The sequence below is a fragment of the Stegostoma tigrinum genome, chromosome 10 (assembly GCF_030684315.1).
Source record: "Stegostoma tigrinum isolate sSteTig4 chromosome 10, sSteTig4.hap1, whole genome shotgun sequence".
NCBI classification, from domain to species: Eukaryota; Metazoa; Chordata; class Chondrichthyes; order Orectolobiformes; family Stegostomatidae; genus Stegostoma; species Stegostoma tigrinum.
In genome coordinates, this window is record NC_081363.1 from 54,539,993 (window position 1) to 54,553,630 (window position 13,638).

At 40.5% G+C, this 13,638-nt stretch overlaps 1 pseudogene; it reads left to right on the forward strand.

Annotated features, from left to right (window-relative positions):
* Positions 1-388: 388 nt before the first annotated feature.
* On the forward strand, positions 389-12,010 carry LOC125455553 (high mobility group protein B3-like; annotated as a pseudogene).
* The last annotated feature ends 1,628 nt before the right edge of the window (positions 12,011-13,638 follow it).

Here is a 13,638-nt window from a genome sequence, read left to right on the forward strand (position 1 = left end):
TGCCAACTGCCCATACTGTGAACTTTGCACATGCCTCCTGCACAGCCTCCTCACTCCCATGGAACACATTTTGTCCATCTGCTCCAAGACTAATAGCTGTGCCAACCACTTTTGCCTCAATTCCTTTCCTCCTTCTCCTATTACAGCAAAATAAATATCCCATATCAGGGTAGAAAGCCCAAATATGTATAGGAGTGCCTGACATTATACTCTGCAAGGACAGATTTCTGATCTTCGCAGGAGAGGACCAGGACCACTGTTGCAGGGGTACCAAGATATGCATGAACCATCAACTGAACAAACGTCACTGTACATTTCCACAGAGATTCACACACGAACCTCACTGTCTGTCTCAATCATTGTACATCACTTCTAACTACTGGCCTCGATGACTTCTGCCCCTGTGTCTTGCAGGCATAGCCAGCATGTCTACGGCTTTCACAGTGAAATGCCCAGCTCCTCAAGAACCCATCTCCTGGATCTCAAGACCAAGACTATAGATGAAGCACTGGAAAGTATGCCTCCTACAGCACCCCCGAGCAGCTCAGGTACTGACATCTTGGTGAAAATAATAGGAATAGGAACAGTGTGAGTACAATTTGGTGAGCATCTGACTGTGACAGCTCTGTAGCTAGCCAAGGAAGTTACGTCCCATGAACTGACACTCGAAGGACTCGAAGAATCTTGTTACTTACGTTTGCGCATTTTATGTACTGTAGCGCAAGTTGTAATTGCCAGGCCATCATAGAAATGTGGCTGCAAAGAGATCCTCACAGGGAACTAAATATCCAAGGATATATGTTCTATTGTAGGACAGGAAGATGGGAAGACAGCATGGGGTTGCCTGATTAGTAAGGAGTGAAATTAAATTGATAACAAGAAGCAATGTGGATTCGGAAAATGTAGTTTCTGTGTGAGTTGAGTTAAGGACCTGCAAAAGTAAAGTGACCAAATTTGGGGTTATATGCAGACATCCTAGCAGTAGTCAGGATGTAGAGCAGAAAGATAGGTGGGGGTAAGTGGTGTTGTGTAAGCAGGAAGTCTGCAGAAGAACTCGAGCAGGCTAGAGGAGTGGGCAAAGAAGTGACAGCTAGAATGCAATGTTGAAAAGTGTGAGGTTATGCACTTTGCTTGGAAGGCTAGAAGCGTAGGGTATTTTCTCAATGGGGAAAGGTTTCAGAAACCCTCATTCAGGATTCTCTTCAGGTTAAAATGTAGGTTTTGTTGGCAGTTAGGAAGGCAAATGCAATGTTAGCCTTCAATTCAAGAGGACTAGAAAACAAGAGCAGTAATGTATTGCTGAGGCTGGATAAAATTCTGGTCAGACTGCATTTGGAATATTGTGAATAGTTTTAGGTTCCACCTCTGGGGGAGGATGTGTTGGCACTGAAGGGTTCTAATGCCAAAGATACCCTTTTCTTTCCAATAATCGCCTCTTAATGAGCAACTGGCTGCCACCTAGCCAAAAAAAATTCATCACACTGCTGGGAAGAATAAACATGAAAGCGTAAAAGATGATATGAACTGCTCCTGATATTGAGATTGGTCTCACCTGACTTCTCATCAGGTTATGCCACAAGCCTTGCCATAGCATTTTGTGTGGGTCCTTATAAAGTTATACCTGTAATGTTGGGAATCTGATTGGCTTCAGGTAGAATCCCTGCCCAATTGTGCTCCACATTTACATTAACGGTGTGTGCAAAAGCAATACTTTACCAATCACTTGTGTCTGCCATCCCACAGAGTTAGGGCAACAACCGGTGATGCTGAAGCTCAGTTTTCTCTAGTTATTAGTAAATATGAAGTCATCATGACCTCTCCTGCATGTTATGTTCTGGTATAATTTACTTAAGAATATAGCAAAGGGTCATTAAAAAGTAAAAATGGACTGTTTATTTGGAGGCAATTTAAAGAGAATTGGTGAGTTACAAATATAAAACAATTCCAACCTGTCTCCAAAATACCAATATTCAGTTTTAGTGAGGGAAACAGTGTAACCCTCTCTCCAAAGCTGTGTGCGTTACTTAAATATTTCCATGTAGTTCAATGCCTCAAATTTAACCACAACTCTACCTTTGACACTTGCAGGGTGTGCTTTGCAGGATCATAAACCCAAAAGCTGAGAGGGATGACAAGGACTGAGTTCATTATTAAGTGTGTTACATCATTGCTATGAACCTGGATGAGCAGAAACACACAGGTCTTCAAATATGTCTGTCTTCTTCACTACCATTCAGATAGCTCGTATATAATGATTGAAAGCTTTTATCATCCTGTCCCCAAATACCAGTGCTCTCTCAAATCTCCTGAACTCCTTTTATCTCTTCTATTGTTCTTTTTGAATCATCCCCTGTTCACCAACACATGTCCTTTTTGGTTTCCGCTACCAAAGTCTTTTCTTTCCACACTTGTCCTTTTAACACCTCTAATGTCCACCTACCCTTTCAATGACCTCACAAAAACACCAAAATCCACTCTGTTCTGTGTCAGCCCAATATGATGTCCAGCCCTTGACACATGGCCTTCCTGGAATTCCCTCTGCAGCCCCAAAACCCTCTTTGACTTATATCATGACCTGACTCTATATTCTCTGTCTCCCTTTCTCCTCTTCACTCCCTGCTTGCAGTGTAGTTCCAAAAGAATGTCCATCTAAAAGGCAATTTTCTTCTGAATCTATGATAATGGGAACTGCAGATGCTGGAGAATCAAAGATAATAAAGTGTGAAGCTGGATGTACACAGCAGGCCAAGCAGCATCTCAAGAGCACAAAAGCTGACATTTCGGGCCTAGACCCTTCATCAGAGAGGGGGATGGGGAGAGGGTTCTGGAATAAATAAGGAGAGAGGGGGAGGCGGACTGAAGATGGAGAGAAAAGAAGATAGGTGGAGAGGAGAGTATAGGTGGGGAGGTAGGGAGGGGATAGGTCAGTCCAGGGAAGAAGGACAGGTCAAGGAGGTGAGATGAGGTTAGTAGGTAGGAAATGGAGGTGCAGCTTGGGGTGGCAGGAAGGGATGGGTGAGAGGAAGAATGGGTGAGGGAGGCAGAGACAGGCTGGGCTGGTTTTGGGATGCAGTGGGTGGAGAGGAAGAGCTGGCCTGGTTGTGTGATGCAGTGGGGGGAGGGGACGAACTGGGTTGGTTTTGGGATGCGGTGGGGGAAGGGGAGATTTTGAAGCTGGTGAAGTCCACATTGATACCATTGGGCTGCAGGGTTCCCAAGCGGAATATGAGTTGCTGTTCCTGCAACTTTCAGGTGGCATCATTTGGCACTGCACTACATTGGGGAAACCAAGCGGAGGCTTGGGGACCACTTTGCAGAACACCTCCGCTCGGCTCGCAATAAACAACTGCACCTCCCAGTCGCTAACCATTTCAACTCCCCCTCCCATTCTTTAGATGACATGTCCATCATGGGCCTCCTGCAACGCCACAATGATGCCACCCGAAGGTTGCAGGAACAGCAACTCATATTCCGCTTGGGAACCCTGCAGCGCAATGGTATCAATGTGGATTTCACCAGCTTCAAAATCTCCCCTTCCCCCAACGCATCCCAAAACCGAACCCAGTTCGTCCCCTCCCCCCACTGCATCACACAACCAGCCCAGGTCTTCCCCTTCCCCCACTGCATCCCAAAACCAGCCCAGCCTGTCTCTGCCTCCCTAACCTGTTCTTCCTCTCACCCATCCCTTCCTCCCACCCCAAGCCACACCTCCATTTCCTACCTACTAACCTCATCCTGACTCCTTGACCTGTCCATCTTCCCTGGACTGACCTATCCCCTCCCTACCTCCCCACCTATACTCTCTCCACCTATCTTCTTTTCTCTCCATCTTCGGTCCGCCTCCCCCTCTCTCCCTATTTATTCCAGAACCCTCACCCCATCCCCCTCTCTGATGAAGGATCTAGGCCCGAAACGTCAGCTTTTGTGCTCCTGAGATGCTGCTTGGCCTGCTGTGTTCATCCAGCTTCACACTTTATTATCTTCTTCTGAATCTAGCTGGCTTCAGGCTAGTTACCTCCTCATGCCCAAGCACAAGTCAAACATCAGCTATCACCCATTCTCCTCATAAATATCTGTGTCTTTAAGTCACTCTGTTTCTATCAATGAAAACCATTAATAATATCCATTTGTTGCTTGGATAAATACCTTCCAAGAAACAAATGAGGAAGAGAAATACAGTCAATGCATTTTACTGAGTTAAGAACACAACAAAACAGGCAACTCTGACTAGAGCTTTTCAATCTACTGATATAAGGGGAAGATCAATACCCAATCAGCAGCCTAACCTTTTGCCTCCATGCCAGGGCTCTGATTTGCATGTTAGAAAATTATTATCTTCTATTAGACTAATGATTTAACAGCACACAGAAAGAACCAGATGGCAGCATAAGAGATATAAAGCATTCTCCTCTCCCTGAATTATGAGCAACCTTTTTGCTATCTCACTTCAAATTTGAAATTTTCAGATAACACAGACAGTGTCAAAGTCTGAAGAGCGAGGATTGCAGTTAGTGCAGAATTGCTCTAAAGAATAAAGCGCTGATCAGACACCCTGTAGAATTTTCTGGTCCTCAGCTTATGACACTGCCCAGGTCAAAGCTGTGATTTGGACATGCCCGTGTTGGACTGGGGTAGACAAAGTCAGAAGCCGCATGACACCAGATTATAGTCCAGCGGGTTTGTTTGAAATCACAAGCTTTCGGAGCATAGCCCCTTCTTCACCTGAGGAAGGGGCTGTGTTCCAAAAGCTTGTGATTTCAAACAAACCTGTTGGACTATAACATGGCATTGTGTGACTTCTGACGAGGTCAAAGCTCACTAGGGAATTCTGTTCTATCAGTAACGGCATGTGATGGGGGCTATGCTATTTATTGCACATGTCTCCGTTTGTTGTTGTTGAAGTAGTGAATCAGTTACAGAATGTGTGTCAAGATGTGTAAGGCTTACATGGAGTAGTCAAGTTGAGAATTGCAAAAAAAGCAAGATAGAATTATTGTGCAGAAGAGTTGATTATAAAAGGAATTTTTTGCTTCTTTTAATGGGATATGGACATCATTGGCAAGGCGAGTATTTATTATCCATTCCTCCTTGTCCTTGAGAGGGTATCAGTGAACTGTCTTTTCGAGCTGCTACAGGCTATGCGATGTAGATTTGGTGCTGTTTGGAAGTGAAAGTGAACATTTTTAGTTTTTGCCATGTAGCAACAACAAGAAATGTTAAGGGAGTCTGGAATAGCTGTCTTTCTTTGTCAAACCTTGGTGTCACTGCACATGATGTTCTTTCACTGTAGCAAAATGTTGTGTACAGAGCTTTGTTTGTAAAGATTCATTCTTATTCACCAAAGACCTTTCTGGTAGATTGTTGAATTCGATGCTACTAAGTGAACAAGTCATTTTCACCTTTCATTCCTAATATCCATGGTCCCTTGTAGAGCCAAAATCTACATGATTGCTTCAACATTGTCAGACTACCAGTATTTGACCACTGTCCAATATTGGTTCTGTTACAACTTCCTCCAGCACAGAATTTGTAAAATCAAAAACAGAAATTGCTGGGAGAAGTCAGCAGGTCTGGCAGCAGTTGTGGAGAGAAAGCAAAGTTACTTCAATGAAGAGATCTGCTGAAAAGTCATTTGAATCAAGACGTTAACTCTGTTTTATCCCCACAACTGCTGTGAGACCTATTGAGATTCATCAGCAGTTTCTGTTTTTGTTTCAGATCTCCAGCATCCACTGTTATTTGTTTCAGTTTTGCAAATTCAGAACTATTCACCATAATTTCAATGGGAAATTGGACATGTACTTTGAACATTGAAGTAGATGACATACCTAACAGCAAGAATAATAGGTCGCCAAAGCAATTTTAATAGTTGGGGTTTATTTCAATAAGATTGGTATCCTGGATGCTAAATCCTAATGGGTGTAAATTGTCTACCTTCTTGAAACAAAATCTAATTCTATATTTCTTTGGTTATTTCTACGTCATTGAATAATTTGACCAGTCTTCAGTCTTGGGTTTGCTATCAAACTGTAAGCTGTTGAAACAACAGAGAGAAAACTAAAGCCTCAAGTCCCTTTAGCACAGCATAAGATCTAACAAAGACCAAGGAATGGCCTTTAGGCACTTAACATAGGCGGCACACCTTCCCATCTGATTCCATCCACACTTCAGTTACACTCTCAGGATTAAGCAGATCATTCTTTTGAAATCCTAACATAAATTCAGCTATTTCATCTCTTTCATCAAAGCAACCACTTGTTTTCTCCAACGTATCACTGTCTGTCTCCACTACATTTTAGACTGTCATTGTTGAAACTCTCAACAAACGCCTCCACCATTTACGACCGCCAGAATAGCTCAATTAGGAGAGCATTAGACTTAAAATCCACAGGTCCCTCATTCAATCCCGAGTTTAAGCAAAATGAGTGCTTCCTGATCAAGTCAGCCTTAGGGTGGCATGGTGGCTCAGTGGTTAGCACTGCAGCCTCACAGTGCCAGGGGCCAGTGTTCAATTCCACCCTGAGGTGACTGTCTGCGTGAATTTTGCACATTCTCTCTGTGTCTCTGTGGATTTCCTGTGTGTCCCCAGTTTCCTCCCAGGCTAGATGGATTGGCCATTCTAAATTCCTCATAGTATTCAGAGGTTAGATGGGTTATAGTGCCATGGGTCTGGGTGGGATGTTCCGAGGGTCAGTTTGGGCTGAAGAGCCTGTTTCCACACTGTAGGAATTCTATGATCATTTTCCAGTAGTTTCCTTTGTCACATACCTCCTAAAAATTCATCTCTTTGACGATTTTTTTATCCTAACCTCCCATTCTTGGTCCAACAGATATTTCTTGTAGATAACAGAGTTTAGTCAGGTCTTTTGACGTGCAGTTTCCCTACCTCTGGGCCTGAAAGCCTTGATTTACATCCCATCTGCTCCAGGTGTATGTCTTAGCATATCTGAATTAGTTGATTAAAAATATCTAAAAGTATTAATACTCGATACATAAATATTAAGCTACATCTGTAGCAACCACATGATGGAGAGACTCTGAAGTGAAATATCACTGTACAGACCTCATGCTAAGCCCGATATACAAATATTTCATACAATGTGGAGTAATCGCTAATTATTTTGAAAAAGCCTAGACTCCAAAAACCTCTCTCAAGTGTTGTCGGCAACTTAACTCTTCCATGATGACCTCCACAATAACAGTTGGTAACAGTTAAGTAAAAGACCAGAGGAGTGGGAGAATCACTAATTGAACAGGCCAGTGGTTAGCAGGATGCTGAACAGGGGAAAAAGGAATGTGCAAAAACCAAGCTGCATTTGAGGGTAGGTATGGAGCTGAACTTCCTAAATCTTTAAGTATGTAAGGAGCCCACAACATGCTTAAAACATGCAATCACTCAGTACAGGAATGCTTCGGGTACATCAGTTAAATCAAATAAGGTCAGTAACCTATTCTACGCAGGTAAGGATTGTGAAGAGGTTAGAAAGCATTATCAGCCATATGGGTGACATTACTATTCAATATTCAACCACAACTGAACACATGAAAATGTTAAGAGCTGTACGAAAAATTTTATAGGTTGTAGGATTAAATTTGAGAGGAAAATATAAGTTCTCACAGCCTATTGTCAAGTTTCTATTGTTCATGCAATACTCATAGCAGCAGATGAGCAGAAGACCTGGGCTACAAAGAATTTCCATCTCACAGAAATGTCACAAAAACACAGAGGCTCATAGGATTGGTCAACCGAATGAGCGTGTGTTTACAAAATCTCAGATAATTAAACTGTTCAGTCAGAATCAAGGCTGGCATTGGAATAAAATATCAGCAGAACTCATATTAAAAAAAACTTACCTCGTTAGAAATTCTAGCTCATTACAACCCAAAATGAACGACAATTGTAGGATAATAAAATGTGAAGCTGGATGAACACAACAGGCCAAGCAGCATCTCAGGAGCACCAAAGCTGACGTTTCGGGCCTAGACCCTAGTTGCGGTTGCATCATCAACAAGACTATGGCAGGGCTATTTAAATCTAGAAAGACAGGAAATGCAACCAGATCTTTACAGAAATGGAACAACAGGATGCTTTGATTGAAGATGTTTCAGTCCTCTCCTTACATTTTGTTCTTGTTTTCTTGTGTACAACTAATACTTTTACACATCAAAGGCTAATTTTGTCTTTAAAGATTGATTGACCTGTTACCTATTTTCAGTATTCTCCATTTTTAGTTAATTAGCAATGAGAGAAACATGCATATGCATCGACTGAGGGATCATTGAGCTGCCTATGATAATGTCTATGGAGATAAAATGACAACAATCAAGGCCATATTTCATTACTCAGCGTAACATCTTTCTAAGGGTATTTTTGTGGCGAACCTTTTTATCTGACTCTAGCTACTTCTCTTGAGCTTCTAATTCTCATTTTGTCACATTAGATATTCCCTGCAATGAGACTTTGTGAATAATTGAATTCTGATGAGAAGACATGCAAGGCATACAAGACTAGAATCCCTCAAAGTGCTCCTTCCCACAAACAGGAATCTGAAAACTGCATAGTACATTTACATTTCAAAGTAAGAAATTAGACACACTGATCACATATTTTGGAGTTTATGAAGCACATGCTAAGTGCATTTAAAAGCAAGAGTGTCAAACAGAATATATTTACATAGAGCAGAACTAGTATGGCACAAGTAAAGATCATAATAACAGCCAACTTCAATGAGTAGCAATTCGACTCAACTAAAAATCAGGCATACAAACAGGTGTAAAAGTGAATGGTCGGGGCTTACATGCAGAAATACCCAGAACTGATAGTTCCACCATGCAGCTTCTATAAAAGACAATACAATTAAACAAAACTCATGAATTAGAATATTGTAAAAGAGATCTATAAACCTCACTGTTGTATGTTGTCCTCTAACCCCAAGTTATAACTTTAACAAATTAATAGTTGGCTTCATGCACTATGTGAAACATATGCTAAAGACATGTACATAATGATATACTTTAGCTACTTAACTATACTGAGTCTCATTTGCGCAAAGTTAAATAAAACTGAACAAATGCTAGTCACCAATCCTAATTCAACCTTAGACCTAGACTGCCTTTGCACTTTAGAAGACTCAATTATATTATTTTTAAAGCTATCCTATCTAATTCTCCAATATATTTGTTTAATTGTTTTGAAAAAAATTCAATCTTATTTTATAACATTTTGCCTATAATACCCCTCTTTTACACAGCTATAACCTTTTATCTTATATTAAACAAAAAAGCATAAGATCTTGTTCCATTTTTCCTTGAGGTACTGATTTAGATGTGATAGTGTTTCCTTCCAGGCAAACCAATGAGGAACCACATCATAGCCAGAAGCATAACTTCCTCCTTGCTTTTGCATGTGGACCCAGACATAACAAGAATGCTTTTCTGGTCTGCCAAGGAATACATAGTTCTCACTGCCATAATCTTGCTGTTTCCTCCTGATCATTGCACGCTCTGTAAACAGCTAATATCACCATGCTAGAAATAGGTGATAAGATTTAAGCAAGACCCAGTCATTACGATCAGTATGGTCTCATTCTACTGCAAATTGAAAATTAGCTCACTGTTCCCTACCAGAAACCTCACTGGCAATTAAAATCAGACCATGATATCTGCTATGAGAACTACAGTCAAACATAAATTCTGGGAAATTTGCATTTGAATCTCTCTCCAAGTGAGACAATTTAAGTTTGCAACACAGAAGGAGGTTAATCGATGCAGTAGTCTTCAACTGTTGCTAGTGAAATTCAAATATAGCCTGACTGTCCTGCTGTCTCTTCATAGTGCTTTGAAATACAAACTTGACTTTAGTGCTTGCATTGCTCCTTGGCCAAAAAGATTAAAGTTTCAAGTTCAATTCCCTAATCTTGGTACATAATCTAAACTGACACTTTATCATAGGATAAAGGAGCACCACACAGTTGAAGTTACCATTTTCAGATAAGGTTTACCACCAAATTTTTACAGACCAATCAAAGTTCCAATGTCACATGCTAGAGTAAATTAATTGTAAATGTATTGGTTACGAGACTCTACAAAGCTGATCCAGCTCCATTACTATACGTTTGCTAAGAGCACATGTACATGGATGACCCCCACATTTCTGGTAATGTTATGGTAGTAGAGCAGTGCAGTTTTGAGAAATCTAGAAACATACTCAAGCAATAACACTTTAAAAAAAAAACATGTAATTAGATGAATACTCCAGAGGGTACACATGTTCTGACAAGGCCGCTGGAGGAATCTGTCATATTTTGCTGGATGATCACTTCAACACCTTGTAGCATTTGCCAACTCTACCAGAATGTGCTACTAGGTCAGGGTTGTTTGAAGAAATTCATTGCTATCAATTCTCCTTTGTTTTTGCTTTGTCTTGGGCAAATATAATGATTAATCGTAGAACGGACATGATAGAACACTGACAGAAAAAGCATTATTCTTAGCTAGCAAGGATCATTGTATGATAGGAATTGAAACAGCTACCATTGGTCAGCACACTTATTAGGACATTGGGGAGGTGGTACTGATACAAAAGCTTCAGTAGAACTCTTTGTCTCCACTCAAAGGCTTTGTGTCATATTAGTAGAATGGGTGAAGCCAATACAACATGAATATTTCAACTTTAGAAACATCACCTTTAATAATATCTCCCTTAAGTGCTCTTCCCTATCATTGTCTCATTGCAGAACCACATAAATAGCTATATTTTATTTACTGCTAATCCATTAACCTTCAAGACTGTCAGAGTCAGATTCTGAGACTAATCTCTCACAAATTCTACATGAGCATGGCATTATTTTCAGGGGGATCTGGAAGCATGAGAAAGATCTCTGTCAAATTGAGCCATCCCCTCAGTACCAGTGATGAAGAAAGATGGATTAGTACAAATCTGTGTGATTTTAAGGTCACTATTGAGCATCACTTTTTCCTTTTAATCAATGATCAATTTACTAAATGAGCTGAAGGTCACCTTTTCAGTAAAATTGACCATAGTCAAGCTTACCTACCTTCATCTGGGTCACAGAAACACTTGACGATTCTAACGCACAAATGACAATTCAAGTACAAGAGATTTCTATTTGGAATCACATCAGCACTTGTATTATTCCAACGTGCCATAGATCAGATTTTAAGTGGATGGGGAGGAATCCAGAGTTACTTGGATGATATCTTAGTTATGGCAAGAAGCAAAAAAGAGCACCACCCCCCACCCCCAAATTCAGGTGCTGCTCTGCAGAGACTTGTAGTTAATAACCTCAGAACGATGAAAGACAGATGTGATTTTTAAAAAATGTTCCGTTGAATATACAGGCTATTTCATTGATGGTAAGGGGACTATACAGTTCACCTTCAAAAGTAAAAATCATAACTGAAGTGCCAGCAGCCAGGCAGACATCAAAATAACAAAAAATGACCTTAAGAAGCCAAGAGGCAGGATACTCTCTTATGCTTATTTTGTTGAGACTTGCTGTGAAAAACACAAGGAGAAAATCTCTGATATTCATGTTTACTTTTTGGAATTCTCTAAAAGTTGCTCTGAAAGGTGGAGACACAGCCTAGAAAAGAGAAGCCCAAATCTTCAAAACTGGCTAAAATAGATAAGACACATTATGACAAAGAAATGAAAAATTAAGCGCCAGTTAAAGGTTGCAAGAGCCACAAAGAAAGGGATCTATATGCCAAAAAGGCCACACTTGGTGTTCTTCTGGTTTTGTTCAGAACATTAATCAAAAATCAGAGGTGTGAGTCTTGCTGGTGATGTAGAAAAGAAGTTTGGTGAGCTGTAGAATAAATACAGTGACGAAGAGAAGAAGCTGTTCACCAGCAAAGCTTATAAAGGAGAAATATGATAAGAATGTAGCTGATTATTATGCCAAAGGCAAGGTTGATAGTGCAAAGAGCTCCCTGCCAAGTAGGAGCATGTTGTGACAATAATGATGACGATGAAGATGATGATTAAATTGTACATTTGCTTCAGCTCAATTATTTGCTGTTATAACTGCAAGTATTTAAACCCTGTTACAAGTGTTGCACACTTTTAATTTTGTAAATTGATGTGTATATAGTGTCAGGTAGGAAGTAGAGATAACACAGTGTGGAGCTGGAGGAACTCTGGAGTAGGGTCCTGACCCAAAATGTCAACTTTCCTGCTTTTCTGGTGCTTCCTTGCCTGCTGTGCTCCTCCAGCTGTGTTACCTCTGAGTCCAGCATCGGCATTTCTTAATATCTCAGGCAAGAAGTAGCTTGAGTTTTAAACTGCTCAGACCTTTTTGTAATGTTCACACTACAACAAACATGTTAAGTCTGCCACAAGTATAAGCAAGCCCACTCAGTGTCTGCCCAAAGTACTAGAATGGTCATGAAATATGTTTTCAACTTCATTCAGAATGAGTGATAAACGGAGGTAAACAACATTCACTGCCACCTTCTGTGCCTATACACATCATGCTACCACATTCCAAGAAATATTGGTAAGCAGAGGGAAAATCCAAAGGGCTGCAAAATGGCAAATAATTCTTCCTATTTCTGAGAACTGTTGCAGATATAATTATAAATTTTATAAATATTCTTATTGCAGGAACCACTGATGTAAAGGGGGAGAGTTGTTGTGTATTTGTATATTGAACCGTCACTTTAAGAGTCTGATCATTTGGTGTCATGATGCTGTCATGTCAGCCATTTTGGAGGAAAACAGCTGTCTAACTTGCAAAGTGTGGAGCTGGATGAACACAGCAGGCCAAGCAGCATCAGAGGAGCACAAAAGCTGACGTTTTGGGCCTAGGCCCTTCAGAAAATGATGAAAGATCTAGGCTCGAAACGTCAGCTTTTGTTCTCCTAAGATGCTGCTTGGTCTGCTGTGTTCATCCAGCTCCACACTTTGTTATCAACAGCTCTTTTATCTTTTTCATAAAGGAAACTATTGTTTGCTCATATAACTTTTGTTATGTCTTTCTGCGGCTGTTTTATGTCCCACGAACTTCACATCATCTAACTTGGCCTTGTATCTCGATCTTGTTCTCTATTTTTGCTTCTCCTCAAAAACTTTGCTGAGTTTTTTTTCAGAACTGACATCACTGATAGCAAGAGTGTTTTTTTTCTGGTCTGGACAGAGTTGTATAATTACAGATTTCACAATGGTTTCTGAGATCTTCAGTCTTTTTTAAGACTTCTGGCCAGCATACTACCAACGTAACCCTGGTTGAATATCCTTTCCAATATATCTCAATAGTAAAAGGCCTTTCGGTCCATGGAGACTGCACTGCTCAAAACCACCCAACTAATTATTCTAATAATATTTTCTAGCAGTTGGCATCACAAGTGTGCATTTAAATACTTCTTAAATTTTATTAAAAATTCCGTCTCTACCAATCTGATAGCCAGTGTGTTCCAGGTTCCCACCATGCTCTGAGTGAAAAAAAATTCTTACATCATTTCAAAACCTCCTCCTGTTATCGTAAATCTCATCATTGATTCTTCCATCAAGGGGAAATTATTACTTCCAGAGTACTAGACCCCTCAAAAATTTATAAATCTCAATCCCCAAGTATAAAAATTTATAAATGCCCCTCCCTCTGCCTCCTCTGTTCC